This window comes from Rhinolophus sinicus, chromosome 2 (assembly GCF_057876585.1).
Source record: "Rhinolophus sinicus isolate RSI-liver-muscle chromosome 2, RSI-T2T, whole genome shotgun sequence".
Lineage (NCBI taxonomy): Eukaryota > Metazoa > Chordata > Mammalia > Chiroptera > Rhinolophidae > Rhinolophus > Rhinolophus sinicus.
The window spans coordinates 38,253,537-38,271,586 of NC_142502.1; positions in this window are offsets into that span (position 1 = coordinate 38,253,537).

Below are 18,050 nucleotides of genomic sequence, written 5' to 3' on the forward strand. Positions count from 1 at the left end.
CACTCTTGCATTTATTTTCTTGTTCACCAAAGAAATGTTTGCTTCCTCGGCCAAATTCCTAAGTCATTCAGCTTCCTAATCAATAAAATATGTTGAATGGAATTGTTTTTTTCTTGAAAACTTAGGTATTAGAGCCCTGCTGCTATCTTTTCTAAACTCAATACAAGTTTTTCATTCTGACATTTCTTTTTTATAGTATTCCAAGTTTAATCCCCCGTCTTATTTTGATAAGACTCGGTCTTATTTTACTGTAAGTCCGGATCTTATATAAGACTGGGTTTTATATTAATTTTTGCTCCAAAAGACGCATTAGAGCTGATTGTCCGTCTAGGTCTTCTTTTTAGGGAAACAGTGTAGTTTCCATTTATGTTTTGTTGGAATACGATCTTACTCTTTTCTTTTTAAGTTGATGGTAAGTAAAATTCTTTCATGTTTGAATATGTTCTTCATTTTGTCCTTACACTTGACTGATAGGCTAGCTGGAGTAACATTTCTAGCTTCAAAACAATTTTGTTCAGAACTTCAAAATTTTGCTTTTTGGCTTCTAATATATATTGCTGGTGAGAAGTCTGACAACAATTGGATTATCATCCCTTGGTTTGTAAATTGTTTTATTTTCCCTGGAAACTGTGAAGGTCTTCTTTTTGTTTTAATTCTAAAACATCATTAAGATAGGTCTAAAATAGATACAGCTTCAGTCATTCTACTTGGTCTTTAATCAACTCTTAAATTTTCTTCATCTCTGTGAAGTCTTCCTATAGTCCTTTTGGATTATTTCCTTCCATCCATTGCCTCTGTTCCTTTATTTACGTAAATCCTATTTGAGAAATACCAGACCTCCTGGATTGCCCTCCAGACCTCTTTGTCTTTATTCTTATACATTATCAACAATTTCCAAACTTTAGCTTCTAACCCTTCTAGTCTTTTTTGTTTTTTTCCTGGTCATATTGATAATTTACAATAATGTTTTCTTGCCCTCTGGTTGATTATTTTACACAGCAGTGGGTTCCAATTATATGAATAAGCTATTTTCTGAAATACTCCAAATATAAAAATTAGAACTATAATTTAAAGTTCTCTTTTTTCACTTGAAAAATATTAAGTATTCATATTTTGTTTAACCTTATCCTTTTCTTTCGTGCTTTTGATTTAATTCCAATATCTGTAGGTCCTTAATTGTCCAGTTGTATTTATGAATCAAATATTAATATTATAACACAGTCATCAAACACTGACTCCCCCCAATGTTTTTCATAGTTCTGTTATTCCGAGAGGCTTCCTTACAAACCTAAAGATTGACTGCTTATAAATGCTTAGATGTGAGCCCTGAATAATTATGCTATGGACATTAATCATAGTAGTCCCAAAATGCAAGGGATAATAATGCTGGAACTACATTAGATGCCCTTGCACAGTGGCCTGCAAGTGGGAACGTAAAATAAGCAAGTTCTGGAGATAAATGAAGATAGTCACTGATGTGATGGAATGAATAAGCTAAATTATATCCCTCATTCTCCAAGAATATTTACTTGCCGTAATTTACTAATTTTCTTCTTTTTGCTCAAAATCTTCTTAATTTAGGTATGAAGGTAGTGGGTAGTAAATAAACAACATTAGTTTGGGAAACTCAATACCTGTGCTGTAGGCTTGTTTCTGCTGCTATCTAGCTGTGAACCTGTAAGAGAGACATATCCTCCTTGGACCATAACACAATGACACAATGTTGTGGCCTTGTGGCCACAACACTGCAACCCCTGCCTTTGTGGTCACATTGCCTCCTCCTCTGTGTGTCTCTTAGAAAGACACTTACCACTGGATGTAGGGCCCACTGGTTAACTCAGGATGATCTCTTCCTCTCAAAATGCTTAATGATTACATCCCAAAGATCTTTTTTCCAAATAAGGTAACACTCATGTGTTCCAGAAACTTGACATTTGACATGGATATCATTATTTTGGGGGAGCGTGGCATATATGTATGTATGTACATATGAGTTCAGACAATGAAGTTCACGAACTCATCCTAGAAAAAGTGCTACACACCTCACTGCTGAATATCACTACAGTCACCTTTGAAGTCCTCCCCTTGGGAAGCTATGCACCGATGCCAGCGCCTAGTCTACCCTTCAAAACAATTCTGGAATTCTTTTTCTGGAATGGCCATAAGAGCTGTTGTCATATGTATTCTTCTAATTAGATGACTTCTATTGTTTATCTTCATGTTCACCAATTCATTTTTCTGTCATCTCTAATCTGCTATTGGACAGTTCCAGTAAATTTTTATTATGATTATTAGTCTTTTAGATTCTAGTATTACCTTTTGGTTCTTTTTTAATAGTTGTTCTCTATTGAGATTCAATATTTGTTAAGTCATTGTCATCTTTATCCTGCTAATTCTTTGAACACAGTTTTCTTTAGTTCTTTAACCATAATTTAAACAAAGGTTACTTTGGAGTCTGTCTAAGTGTAACATCTGGGCCCACTCCATCCATAACAAGGCCCTGTCCATCCTAATATTCTATAACATTAGGAAATTAAGTGTTCATAAATAGCTTTCTTGGTCCTAGACATGGATAATCAAATCAAACATTAAGCCTATAGAAATCACATATCAATGTATATAACACATTTATATATACATATCTAGTAAACAGGCACTGCATTTAGTGTTAACAATAATCTTCCTCTTCTCCACATAATTGGTCTCCACATTTTTTTTTTTATCCAACACAACATACTGATGAGTTTTTAAACATATCAAACTCAGAGGAGTGTTTGAATTTCAGTGCTGTAAGACGTTTAATCAACAATATGAAACTAGATTTTTTTTGTTTGTTTTTTTCAATGAAACATCCATTTCCACATAAAGCTTTGGTTTTTCCTTCCTAAATAAATCTCACATCACCCAACTCAGCACACTCACCTTTAACATTTTTTTGGTTCAATCATAGCTATGATCTTAGAGATCTCTGCCAATATTCAATGTTTTGGCTGCTATCTAACCCTGTTGTCATATATGTCATCATCTTACCTTAGATCCAATCACTTCTCTTTTTTATAAAATTACGAAGTATTTTCCACATTTTTATGAGTTAAGAAAAGAGATTTAACCTTTATAATAGACAAATATGTGTGTTACATACACAAATGGGGAAAATTTATCATTCTTCCCATTTTTCACACAACCTAGTTTTGTATCCTACAAATAACCAAGATTATTGAGTATATACATTTTTGGGTTATCTAATAAGGACATTTTTTAATTTCATGATGTGATATATGGTTTGCAACCCTTACTCAAATACATTACCTTTTTTGAGTCTTTGAATTCGTCTGGGATAGAAAAAGGCAAATGTAATCTTTGTCTTACAAATGGAGAAGGTTAGGCAAGAAAGTTCAAAAGGATGAGTTACACGTCTATCTCAGGATGCCAGAAGCCAGTCCCATTAATATTAAATTCATCTTCCCACTACCAAATTTTAGCTACAGTTTTCATCTTTTTCTAATGTTAGCTCAACTTTTTCTACAAATCTTTTATTCCAAACTTTTTTCATTCATTAAGTAAATATTAATCAGTTCCTACTGCTGTCAGACTCTGTGCAAGCTACTAGAGCTACAGTAGTATACAAAAGTAGATGTGGTCCCTACCCTCCTGGAGCTTGGACAAGTGAAGAAAAGACATTAAATAATTACTAAAAACAGATTGGTATTACAACTGCAATAAATGCTGCAAAATAGCACCTAGTGTCATCAAATCCTATATTTGGGAGATTAAACCTAGTCAGAGGGGTCACGGATGTTCATCGTGAAAGAGTAACATGTGACCTTTTGTTGAACAATGAGGCAGACTTTCCTAGGTGAGAAGAAGAGAAAGAGAAAACAATATGTGCAAAGACATTTTATAGTAGGAAGTCTGGCAAGTGGGGATTAAGGAAAGAAATTGAATCTTGTGAATGGAATCAAAAGAGTAGTGGGGGACACGATTTGAGATGAGACATGAGAAGAAATTGAGACCAGGATCTGCAGTGTTTAAAAGTCAAGGGTAATGAGTTTTGTCTTTATCCAAAAAGCAATGGGATTATATAATTTAATTTATATGAAATATACAGAATAGGCAAAATCATAGAGACAGAAAGTAGATTAGTGGTTGTCAGGGGTTAAGAAAAGGGATAATGGCGTGTGACTGCTAATGGATACAAGGTTTCTTTAGAGGAAGATAAAAATATTCTAAAATTAGACAGTGATAATAATGGCACAATTCTGAATATACTAAAAACTACTGAATTGCACACTTTAAAAGGGTGAATTTTATGGTATGCAAATTATATCTTCATAAGGTTATTATTAAATACTAACAATGGAAAAGCATGAAAAAATTTAAGAAAGGAATCTCTTGATAGGATTAGAGTTTTTAAAGGATCATTCTGGCTTCAGTGTGAAAAAAAATACATAGATTTAAGAATGGAGAAATGAGGCTATTACAATGATCCAAGTGAAAGAAGTGTATAAAGGAAAACCAATAGGGCTTAACGGACTGAGTATTGGAGACAAATAAAAAGGAGATGTCAAAGAACAGTCCCTAGTTTTCTAGCTTGAACAAAGGAATAGCTATTGATACCATTCACTGACATTGTGGTATTGGAGGATCAGATTTTGAGGGGGGAGGAATATTGAGTTCATGTTGCACATGAGATTCGCTGGAGAGATGTCAAATAAAAATTTGGATATATGGGTCTGTAACGCAGAGTAGAGTTTAAAGAGAAAATTTATGAATCTTCTGTATATAAATTAAAATAATAGATACAGATAGAGAGAAATAATTTGGGAAGAGCATACAGGGTGAGAAGAATAGAGGGCTAAGACGAACTCTCAAGGAACACCAAATTGTTAGCCACACAGAGAGTGTGTGGGGGGAAACCAGAAGAATGTTCTGTTAACGAGACCACAGAAAACATTTCAACACCTCTATGACAGCACTCATGCCACGGTGCTGCATTGCTACTCACCTAGTTCCTCCACTAGATTATGAGTTTTTTGAAGGCAGACATATTTTCTTCTTGCATTTTACTTAGTACTTGTCCCACATTAAGCAGCCAATGAATATATGTGGTTTGCAATTGAATGTGTAAATGTATTATTTGGTGAAAAAAATTGTTGTATTGGTAACCCAGTTTTTTTCTTTTTAAATGCCTTTGGGACCAAAAAGAAAAAAGAAAAGAAAAACCTTCTCACAATTCCATGCTGGAAAAACTTTAATGCAACAGACTAAAGGAAAAGTTGTCATTTTTCCTACTAAACAATGAGGTATCTCTAACTCCACAGTATAATGCAAGTATATGGCATAACTTAGTGACAATGACTAGCAGTAGCGATAGGCTAGCAACAATTGTTCTAACGGTAGAAACGCACGCTCAGTGAAAATTGAGGCTTAAATGAAATGAAGGAGTCTAAAGGGCTATAGAGTCAACATATTTTCAGAGCTAAATTTTTTATGGAAATTGACAGCCACGTCAGTAAGCAGAAACAAAAATTCAAGGAGGCTGAGGAATGAAGAATTTGTGAACCATGGTTGCAATTTGGCTCCCACGCATCCAGGATTCAGAAAGATTTGACCAATTCCTAGTGAATAATATTGTAATAAATAAGTTTGCCTGTAGAAAAAGTATGTAAAAATCAGTTGTGTATTCGTAATTACACATATATGTATATACCACGGTTAACTACTTAGTTAGTTACTTGATAAACTATTTACATTGTTCTTTTAATCTTTTGTTTTCTAAATTCCAGGAGCTTGTGTAAAACCTATTTACACAGACCATAACCGTATGCCTAAGCAGGGACTTCCTTAGATTAGATACACTCAACTGCAAGACATCTTCACAGCTGCCATGAGGAACTTGGGTATGGCAGAGTAACTGAGTTTTACTCATTGCCAGCTAATACTATTCTGGGAATAATAGTGGATATTGGGAAGCTCTTCAGGGGACTCTTGGGCCAGTATGCACTGTTGTTCACTTGCATGATAAAAAGAATATTTTCTGTGGATAGATTCTACCCTACAAAATGTTGTAACTAATGTAAACTACTACACTGCTGTATAGGAGAATGTTTGAAACCTTTTTATAGCTGAATCAAAAATTTCACCTCAACCAAATTTGCTTGAGCATCCCTTTTCAGTTGGGGCCTTGCAAGCTAAAACAAAAAACAAACAACAAACAAACAAAATCTATGGTCTGCATTTAGAAAATCTATAGTATCCTTTTCCCTTTTTCTAACCTTGTCTCAAAAGTTTCACAAATCATACAATAAGGAGTTTGAAGTCCTGCATAAGTCTAATCTTACTATCTTCTCTTGCTCTCTCATCAAGTAATTTATTCTTTGCCTTATCTCTTTTGTCCTAAAGGTCTGTAACATGTATCTACTCCTTATACCTCTATTTTTAAACCTTTTAGAAAAGCACTAATTTACTTAAACTTGTTCTTCTGATATGAAAATTAGTGAATAATGCTCCCATTTATATTCCTTCACCACCCTTTCCCTTCATAAACACATTGCATAATAATGTGTTTTAGACTTCTGTTATCCTGTAGCAGTAATACTTTTTTTTTAATATAAAATATTTGCATCTCACAACTTTCTTCTGTCACCCATACTGTGAATGTTTTGTTGTCTAATACTATAAGCCTACAGGCACAGACACTCAATCATTTTCATTCCCTTCTCTTATCTGACTTTGCCCAAATTTATTTAGATTATCATTTCTTCTCCTATTTTCCCCCAATATAGAAATATAAAAGTTAGATACTGTCATTCCGTTTCTTTTTCATGTATGTGGAAAACCTAGAAGTTTAATGCCCCAAAGCAAGCATTCTTAAAATATTGTTCAAATCAGTTCTCTTAGATACCAGGTCCATCACTGTACCTTGAAAACTAGTTTGTTGTGGCTGCTAATCACTCTTTCCTTAACTTACCAGAGACCCAAATACTAATCAGACATGAGAACTATTAATTTCGGCCACTGTGGGTCAGACAGAGTAGCTATCAGGCTGCCAGCCTCAACTGTATCCAGTGGCAGAGTCACGAGGAGAAGGGTTACAAACCAGCATTTCCACAATGTACTCCACAAAAACAGCTCAATCAGCAATTAGTTTGGAGACGTTCTGCATGCTGTTTACCCTTAAAAATCCAAATAAGTAAATGTAAGACTGAAAGTACTGTGATATAGAATGCAATTTCACTTTGTTGAAACTTGAATTTCCTACTATTCTTAATTTGAGAACATTTTTTAGTTCTGTGCATGTGTGTAAAAACTATTAGCATTCAATGAATCAAGCTGTAAGAAACAATCCCCTGGAAACATTTAGGTTAAAAACCAAGGCTAATTTTTGTGCACCTGAGATTATCGTATTTTGCCGTGTATAATGTGCACTTATTTGCCCAAATTTTTGAGGAAAAATAGGAGGCACATTATACATGGGTAGTACTAATTCTGTATCTATATAAATGTTTTTAATTCTTTTACTTATACGTATGAGTTAAAAGTGCAACTCTAGCAATCAATAATGATATCTGCATGCAAATAATACCCTGGAATACAATAATCGGTTTTGTTGAACTTATGACGAACTTGCACTGACAAAGAGTTCTTGGCGTTCTGTGATGTGTAACTGTCATAAATTTGTTACTGGTATATAAAATTTCTTGAACTTATGACGAACTTGCAATGACAAAGAGTTCTTGGCGTTCTGTGATGTGTATAGAACTATCATAAATTTGTTACTGGTACATAAAATTTCTTGTACCATAGTACGTTAAAAAAATAAAAGCTAAAATTCCTTTATAATACAAAAAAAAGTACCTAAATGTAAACAGATAATAATTTGAATTAAAAAATTAAAATGAAAGATTCGTTCCCTGAAAGTTTGGGCAAAAAATGTGGGTGCGCATTATACACGGGAACACATTATACATGGCAAAATACAGTAATAAACTTTAGACCACCAGACAAATTGTTCTAGGACAAGATCTTTTCATGCTGCTTTTCTCCGGAAACTTCTATGAGAAATATCATTTATTATGCAAGTCTCTATTTTTCAAAGTGCTCCATCTTACCCAAAATTTGAGATTTTAGAGTTAGCAGATCAGTATTCAAATTCTAGCTCTATTATTTACCAGCCATTGGGCAATTAATTTAATGCCTTTTAGCCTTAATTTGCTCATCTGTAGAACTGATATCAGGTCTCCCCTAATTATTAGCACAAGCCAGGGAAAAAGTACAAATGAGGCCAAATATACCGTATGTCTGAATATCTGAATATTATCAAATAAGCTATATTCCTACCTGGCCTATTTCCCACTCAGTCTCCCCAACCCCGCAAGCCTCCTCCTCTGGAGGCAAGAGAGACACCTTGCTCTCCATGGGCCTGTCCCTACCCTCTGTAAGCCTGAGTGGAAGTATAGATGTGGAGGCTATGCAGGGCAGAAGCTTCTCAGGCGTCCTGGATGATAAATGGAAGGATATCTTTCTGACTCAGGACTTACTGGCAACTCTAAGCACCTTCCAAAAATTGACCATCCAAACAGAACGGGTGAAGTGAAGAAGAGAATGCAGATATTTGGGGACCTTTGTCTGCCTAGACACCAACTTTGGTGATTTAGGACAGCTAGATATAGGGAAAACCACCAATTCTTTCGTTTCCCATGGCAGAAGATGTGATACACACACACACACACACACACACACACACACACACACACACACACACGCATTCTCAGCCCAGGATCCTCTGGCCTAGACAGCTATTTTAGCTAATGCATTTATTTCACATAATGCTTATATAGTAAAATTAATTCCAAACCAGAGCAAGGGGCGAGAGAGAGAGAGAGAAATGAGAAGAAAATCTTAGTTAGTAAAGGAAACTAACACTCTGTGTTTCAATGTCCATGATTTATAGTGTCCTCTAAGTCTAGAGCACTGATTAGGGGCCTCTCTTGCTCATGTCTGAGGGCAGAAATGATTGAGATAATTGTATCCATCTCATAGACTTGTGTGAAAAATTAAAATTGTGTGAACTATGTATTGTACCCGTATCAAAATCAGGAGTAACTTCTCTAAGCTTGGCCTCTAATTCTTCTTGGGGAAATAAAGACAATGAAGCTGTATATTTAGAAGACGAATAAACCTGGAGACTATTCGAAGTGTTTTTCCATTGTTCGAATCATTTCAACATATTTAAACATTATGGCATCGCATTGGACTCTGTGCTTGAAAGATAATCAGTCTTCTCATATATTCAAGAATAACTAGATACCCTAACTCCTTGAGAGTAAAAGCTGAGAGTTCTACCTTCAAATGATTGTCTGCTTTCGTGCAGTGGGGAAACAGATCCCTCATAACCTCTCTTAGAAATGATAGGCAGAAACGGCATTCAATCAAACTTGTTAGCTCATGGGGAATATTTTTAAATGGCAGGCCCCTCCCTGATCTTTTACATTAATTAGAAATAGGTTTGTCGAATTTTTGAATAAAGAGTTTCATGAAACTTTATAAATATCATATATTTCAACTGTAACAGTAATAAAAAGTATATCTTTCTGAGAAACAAACACAGATTTTGATGTGACTGATTTTAGGTACGATTTGTTAATCTCATATGAGAGAAGAAAAAACAAATTAACTGCATGTATTGAGTACTGCAGGGCTTCAGGTCCCTCATGATATCTATTAGCATGATATATATACATATGAGGTCTGACAATTAAGTTCACAAACTCATCCTAGAAAAAGTGCTACGTATCTCATTGCTGAATATCACTACGCTCACCTTCGAAGTACTCCCCTTGGGAAGCTATGCACTGACACCAGCACCTAGTCCACCCTTCAGAGCAATTTTAGAACTCTTTTTCTGGAATGGCCATCAAAGCTGTCGTCATGTTACCCTTGATGTCCTGAATGTCATCAAAATGTCTTCCTTTCAGTACTTCCTTTATCTTTGGGTAAAGAAAGAAGTCATTGGGGTACAGATCAGGTGAGTAGGGAGGGTATTCTGATATAGTTATTTGTTTACTGGCTAATAACTCCCTCACAGACAGTGCTGTGTGAGCTGTTGCATTGTCGTGATGCAAGAGCCATAAATTGTTGGTGAAAATTCAGGTCGTCTCACTTTTTCACGCAGCCTTTTCAACACTTCCAAATAGTAAACTTGGTTAACTCTTTGTCCAGTTGGTACAAACTCAACGAATAATCCCTCTGATATCAAAAAGTTTAGCAACAGTGTTACAACAAGTTCAGAAACTTAATTGTTATACCATGTATATTTACCTTATCTCTTAATATTCTCACACATTGCCTTTAATTCAATCAGGCCATCCACCCACTGAACAGCCCATGTCATTTGTCACTACTAAGCCTTCTAAACTTTTATCCATCCTTGGCAATATCTTCCCACTCAAATATCCTTCATGGAAACTGCCTTGATAGTCTCCTCTGCACTCCTAGCTTTATCACTCATTTGTTCTCTAATTTTAATGTTACACATGCATATTTTGTCTTGCTACTGTTACTACTATAAATTACTTGAGTAGAGAATAGATATGAAATGACTTGTATCTCCCCAGAGTGCCCAGCATAGTGCTAATGTCTTCTCTCAAGACAGAAGAGCTAGTTTTTAAGTGGAGAACCTCAAAGGTCCATGTACTGTAATTAATTAGTGCCCAGACTAATCTCCATTTTATTTCCAGAAGTAAGGTTAAACAATGTATCAGACTATTTGAGCTCTGCTTTGTCCAGCTTGCTGTCGGACACCTGACAAATACAGAGATGTGAACTAGGTAATGTGAACCCTCAATTAATTAAGGGGTTTAATGTGTCTGTGTTCGTATTATAAATAATTTACATAAGCAATTTGAGTGACACATCATGCTAATGTAGTAGGAACTGCAGTTGGATTTGATTTCCCTTCTGTGTTGCTTTTGAAAGCATTTACACACTAGCCACCATCCTTTACACTACATTCATATTCGTAGGTATATCACGTCTGGAGCCTCTGAGAGAGAAATTACGACCGTTGTTTTAGAAGCAGTGATAGAAAGATAATTTAAAAATAATTAACAAGAATAATTAGTATGGGGCTCAGGGAAGAGAGCTTTTATTTCATCAGCTAGTTTGATGTGAGTAAATGTAATAGAATATAGCTAGAAAAGTACCTATATATAGTAATATGGAAGAAACTATTATTTTTTTTTCTTTTAATTTTATTTTCCTGCTTCTCCTTCCCATGGAAACTCAGCAAGAAGCAGTCACTGTGATCCTCCCTGCTTTTTGAAAAATGCCATCCAGCATCTCACAACCTATCTCCATGTGACTGAGATATTACCATGCAGTTCAAATGAAATGCAGAAGTGGAGGATCTGTGAGCATAATGTTTCCAGAGGTTGTATATTAGGTGGTTACTTTCATATCAGCTAATGAGAAAAAAAAAGAAAAAGAAAAAGGCAAAGGCTCTCTAAAAAACAATCGGATTTTTACTTGCTTTTGCTTATCACGTTTTACAGAGGCGTTAACACACTTTCAGCCACCAAGGTGTTCCCAGCACTGATTGTCTTATAATTGGACAAGACAGCATACAATTTTATCCAGTAATTTCCCTGTTGTGGAAAAGCTGTACACACTCTTTTGTGAATGGTCCCCTGCAGAGAGAAAAGCCCTAAGTTAAGCAAATCAGTCAACCAGGAAGAGGACACTTTGCAGTCAGGCCGACCAGGCTGAAACACTAGTCTTCACAATAGTTGAGTGGCCTTGGGCAAAATACTTTTTCTCTCTGAACTGAAATTGTCTTTAAAGTGGTAATAATAATAATAATACCTACCAGACCCGGTATTTGTATTATCATTTATTTGAATGCTACTCCTTTTGTCATAATACTTGTTATTATTACCAGGTTATTAACTTCTCTGGACCTGCTCCCCTACCTGCAAAATGTAGGTAATACTTACAGGTTTAGTGCGAGAATTAAATGAGGTCCTTCAGAAAAGTTACCTCCCCAGGCTATATAATTTATTCACAACCCACTGAGTGAAGAACAATGAAATATTAGAAGGTACCCAAATTATTGACTTACGTTTACTGAGAGAGAAAAAAAAACACCTCAAATTGTAATATAGCTATAGATATAGGCATCAGGACAGTGGCTTTTGTGTATTCCAAGGATCTGAATACACTGGTCTTTGGTTATTTTGGTTTGTTTACTTGCTTTTTGTTTTGTCTATTTGCTTATTTTTAATATATGCAGGAAACCAAGCTGTCTTCTAAGCACTAGATATTGGTTACAGCATAAAAATATAATTAACACATCATCACACAATTCTGTTTCTCCCAGAACTTGTCAGTACTGGGAAACTAGAAAATAGAATAAATGAAGTGGGTAAAGTCTTCAACAGTGATTCTAATGGCAGGCAGGAAATAATATGTGATGATGTGGATTCTTTAGATGAGCTTTTCAGATGCAATTTGCTAAAGGACATTTGAGGTAGAAAATGGAGAATTCCAGTTACATGAGAGGGTATAAAAATGGCTGACCTGTCTTAAATTAACATCACAAAGAATTTATGGTAATTTGTATTAATCATATCAAGAACCTCACTCCCTAGTAGCCATGGTTCCCCTGAGGTCACTGGATTTTAACAGAACCCAGTCTCGGCTTACAGAGCCTAGAAAACATTACTAGACTCATGATATCTATTAGCATGATTCATTCATTAATTTATCATGTATTTTTAAGCACATACCCTATGTCAGTCATTGCCCTCCTGGACTTGTAGTCTGGTTCAAGAAGAGGTAGAAAGAGGCTGCCTCAAGTCCAACTCAAATAAATAAGCATTAAGAAAGTTTTATATAGATTAAAACCTCCATCACCATAGCCACCAATGTCTCATAATAAACAGTAGAGATATCATCGGAGAGGGAAAGATTGATAGTGCAAATGAGTCTTCTCCATCTAAGTAGAAGATGTTTGCCTTTCGTGGTTTAATGTCATGCAGTTATCTTACTTTTCCTTGTGAGATTTTGTCACCTTGTTATACAGCATGACCCATTAGCTCTGAAAAAGCCCCAGGTATAGCTGATTGCTCCCAACATGTTAGAAACAAGAATAGTTTTTAAATTCTTCCATGTCCAAAAATATTAAGACTAAACATTTTAGTTCAGGTGCCTGGAACATATTACTCAAATATTTATTGACTGAATATATGAACAACAAAAGGTTTCAAGATAGAAGAGAATAAAGGAAGTTTGTGGATGATAAGACATTTTTTAAGAACAAAAAGAGGAATACAGAGTTAGGAAGACTGGCTGTCTCCATAAACTGGATGTTTCTCATAGTTCATTCCAATTCTGCCTGAGATTCTCCCTTTTAAAACATCCACAAATGTTAGATGAAAGAGAGCTAACAGTTGGAGGACATTAAAGCTGATTACCAATAGATTGCATTAACATGCAAAGCAATTAGGAACCACTGAAAACTATTACCATGATGTTTGTGTACCAATCATAATTCTGAATGTGTGAAACTTAACTCCATCTGCAGACAGCCTTAGTTAGACACTGTGATTCAGAGCTTCAAAAATGGTATTTGTCAATATCCTTCACCCCATGCCCTCTTCACATGAAAAACCTCCAGGCCTGTACCTGTCCAACCAAACGGCTATCTCCCACTTTGTTAGTCTACTATAATTGGCCAAGTTCTATAAGCAGACAGCTTTCTACTGAAATCACTAAACTGATGACTTCTCATCTCACATAATTTTTAACACTGCCAAATAATCCTTCTGTCTGTCTTCGTTTATCTCTAGCTCCCATTTTCCTTGGCTTAGTACAAAATCTCATTTAAGCACCGTCTGCCACAACTCCCTTATCATTCTCAAATGACCATATGGCTTCCTTGTTCACAAGTTAAGTAAAGCATATGAGAAGTCCCTCAATTTCATTTGTGCATCCTGGTATTGTAGATACCCCCACTATCTTTACCTTGTTTCTTCTTATCTCGTATTGAGGTGCTCCTTGTTCAGTCCATGTTAATCCTGCAATTGGTAGCCTACCTCCTGGTGAATGACTCCATCAATAATCCCGTTTCTCTCCTGAATTTCAGCCTTTTCATATTTACTAATTAGAAAAGTTGCTTTCCAGAAATATGATGTCACTTAAAGAATGGATTTTCTTCACTATAAAAGTGACAATGCTAATTGGCTTACAATTAGTCAATGGATCCTTATTGAATAAAATATTAATTCTCTAATAGCATAATAGGTTCCTCATTGTCTGTCCCCTACTTAGCTTTCTTCCTCGTCTCCTACCCAACTCCCTTAAGCACCCGGTAAAATAGTGGACTATTTTACCCAACATTCTCTATCATCAATCTGCAGTACAATGAGTTTTGTTCTTCTTGGAATATAACCCAGGTTATAAAACAGTGGTCTTAAGCAATTCTCCTTAGAAGGAAGCAGTGGGTAAGGCAGCAATCTGACTTGTTCATCATAGCTATAAAAGAGTTTTTAAATTATCCTATAGGAAACAGTAATTACTAAAGCCTTTGTAAACAGCAGAGTAATTTTGGGTTTCAGTGTAGATCACTCTATTTTAGAAGAAATTTAAAGAGAATAATGATGCAGAAGGATCAAACCAGTTATAAGGTTGCTAAGGTTGTCCAAGGGAGAGCTGATAGGAGCCTGAAATTGAGTCATAGCAGTTGAGATGTGACTGCAAAGGGGTCCAAAGAATAATACCACAGAGCTCAGAGTTAAAAGAGGAAAGTATATGTGGGGAGTCCAGCATAACTGATGATCCCGGCATCAAACGTCATAGAGAGGGACTAAAAATATGGCCATTGGATTTGGTAATTAAGAAACCATTTTTTAACCTAAACAGCAGCAGTTATAATCCAGTAGAGCAGAAACAAAAATGCAGAATTAAGGAATGAATGGGGGACAAGGGTTGACTCGGTGAGTGGTGATTTCTTTCCAAGAAGCTTAAATGAAAGGGAAGTGAAATAGAATAGACAGGTCTAGAAGCTCTATGGAGTCAAAGGGTTAGTAAGGGAGAAAAAAAGAGATTTGTATATTCAGAGTCTGAATGTGAGTTTGAAAAACTTTTTCTTAAAAGACCATATAGTAAATATATTGGGCTTAGAGACCACAGGTTCTCTGTTGCAATAGTGAACTCTGCTGTAGTAGCACAAAGCAGCCAGAAACAATATATGAACCAATTGGTGTAACTGTTTCCATAAAACTTTATTTACAAAAAAGGGTGGAAGGAGGCCCTCTGGCCGTAGTTTGCTGGCTCCTAAGGCACCTCGGGTAGACAGAGGGGTGGGATCCATGGCAAACCTTGGCCTTAAACAAGAGGAAAAAGGGAATAATAATAATGTACACCAGTCCAGAGGCTATCTTAGCATTGACAAAAAACTTCAACACTTCATTAAAATATCAGTTCAATCTTTTAAAATTATGACAAGACATATACTAAAAGTGAATCCAGATGTTTCTAAAATAGCTTTTTATAAGACTCTAAAGAAAGAAATACTTACTAAATTGTATTGAAATAATTTAGATATTTTAAACTCTCAACCATGATTCATCTACTATCAACTCTTGGAAATTGTGAAACAGCATTAATGATAGCAGCAAAGACCTTCCCCTTACATGTCACCTGAACTTGGAAGAACACAAACTCATCACTACCTGCTCTAAAAGGAAGGTCTGATTTAAAAAGAAGGATCACAGTATTCTCTTTCAACCCTAGATTTATAGACATCTTACTTGAAAAACTGATTGTGAAATCCTGGCTTATTTCCATGACTAAAGCAATGTGATTAAGTTTCTATAGGCTTTAGATAATCACCCAAGCTTTTTGATTTTTATAATCAGGTCAGAGCTTCAATCAATGAAGCTCTCCTAACACTATTGACTCCTTTAAGAATCTAGAAAAGGATAGCACCTAAAAACAAGATCTGCAGTAGTCATGCTGAAGTCGAGCAAAAGCCTTTTAAGATAGTTTCCTTGGTATAGCTTAAAGAATATGACAACAAAGAGCTAGCGTGACATGAAAGTTCACATGCTAATGCATAATGTGCTGCAGCATATTTGTAGGGCAAAGTGGGGGAGGGGGTCCATACTTCCATATGTTATTGATTTTTAAATCATTATAATGGTCTTTCATTGAGACAAGTACACCAGCCACCCCCATCATAAGTAAACTCTCTGGGCTTCAGTACCTTTTCTGACCCAGTCAAATTTTGTTAGGTGAGTTATTTTGCCAACTTAAATCATGTGAATAGCATTATTAATTTCCCCTAAAAACATGTCTAGCAAGGCAAACTTCTCTTCTGTAAAAATAAAGAAAACACGAAAACTGGTTGGATAATACAGCCATTTACTCTCCCACCCACCCACCCACCCACTCACCCACTCACCCACCTACCATCAATAAGAATGTCTTATGTGGAGCAGAGAAGCAGGGTGGTAGGTATTTGGTGACAAAGATCAGTGATGCCAGAGTTAAAAAATGTTCTGGTGTCTGTCAGGGAAGACACTGATGACTTTAACTCCTCTCTAAGACTGTTCTGCTGAATGGCTCTGGGGTAAAGCGATAGGCAGCTATGGATGAAAGAAAAATAGAAATGGAAGAAAAATGTGTTAGGAAGCAAAGAGGTGAGGGGGTGGGAGAAACTGGCAAATAACAAATAAATCTCTTGGTAGTATTTTGGATTGATAGATAGCACTTCACTCTGAAGCATTTCTCAAAAACCCACACGTGCAGTTTCACAAAAAAAAAAAAAGTGTAGCAAAGATCCTAATGGTGAAAAAGGAAAGGGAGTAAGGGAGTACTTTGGACCAATTTCAGTTGGTCAAAACAGCATTACAGAAAAGACCACAAGCTCTTGAATTCCCACAAGATCCAGGTAAACGCTCATTTTTCACAGCCTCATCCTTCCAATATTTCATTTGGTTCGTTGAAAGGTTGAGTCACAGACCTGCTGGGAATAGAATCTGTCCCAGAAACCATGCAATAACAAATGTTACAGAGAGCTTACTAAATCAAATGCTAGGAAAACCTTGACTTCCTCTAAAGCTGTATTTCCTCAGTGCTCAGAATCTGAACCTGGCTCCAAGCATCCATTTTATGGTTAGTTATCTCCCTAAAATCCTTAAAGGAAGTAGGAAGCCCCAAAGACCTTGAAGCATTTGAAAAGTTCATGTTCCACTGGCATGAGATATCAGAATTACAGCTCTAAATGAAAACTCCACTGCAACCGAAATAACTTGTTCATTCCCACCTACAAAACTTCATATGGCATCTTTGGATGCCATTCCATAATTGTTGTATAACTAATAGCTTTCATTTCTAAGCCAGTATCTTTTACAGCAGTGCTTTTACATAGAATCACACTTATGCACTTATCTCTTTCGAAAGTTGCTACACTTACGTGTGATCTATATTTTTCAGGCTATTCAAGCACATAACCACAACACAAAATGTTTCTAACCCTCACTGAGTTGTTCTTTGAGAACTCAAGCATCCTACTAATTCCTAGGAAAATGTTCTAAGAATCAGCATAAATTTTATTCACATGTAAACCAAGAATTAATTAATTCTCTTGGCCACCACTAATTTCCTGTCCTCCTGTTTTAGGTCTCCATTGTTTATGTGTTGTGTTGCCAATAGCAAAAGTGCTGGCTCTGCTGCCTCAGTTCTCTGAAGGTGTGAGTACCATCACTACTGATTATGACCACCATGACTGCTCATGTCTGCCATAGGCACTGCTCTTCCAGTTGCTCTTGTCAGCATCAGAAATGATGCTGAAGTCCATACCATATCTAATGCCTAATATTAGAACCGTTTCACTAACTCCACCATTTTTATTACCCACAGTACCATCCCCCATGCTACAAATGTCGTTGTCAAGGCAGAAACCATTGCACCCAATACTACTACCAATGTCAGGATTACTGCTACCACCCTTCTGAGGTTCAAATTTAATTTTATCATGACTCTGGTCA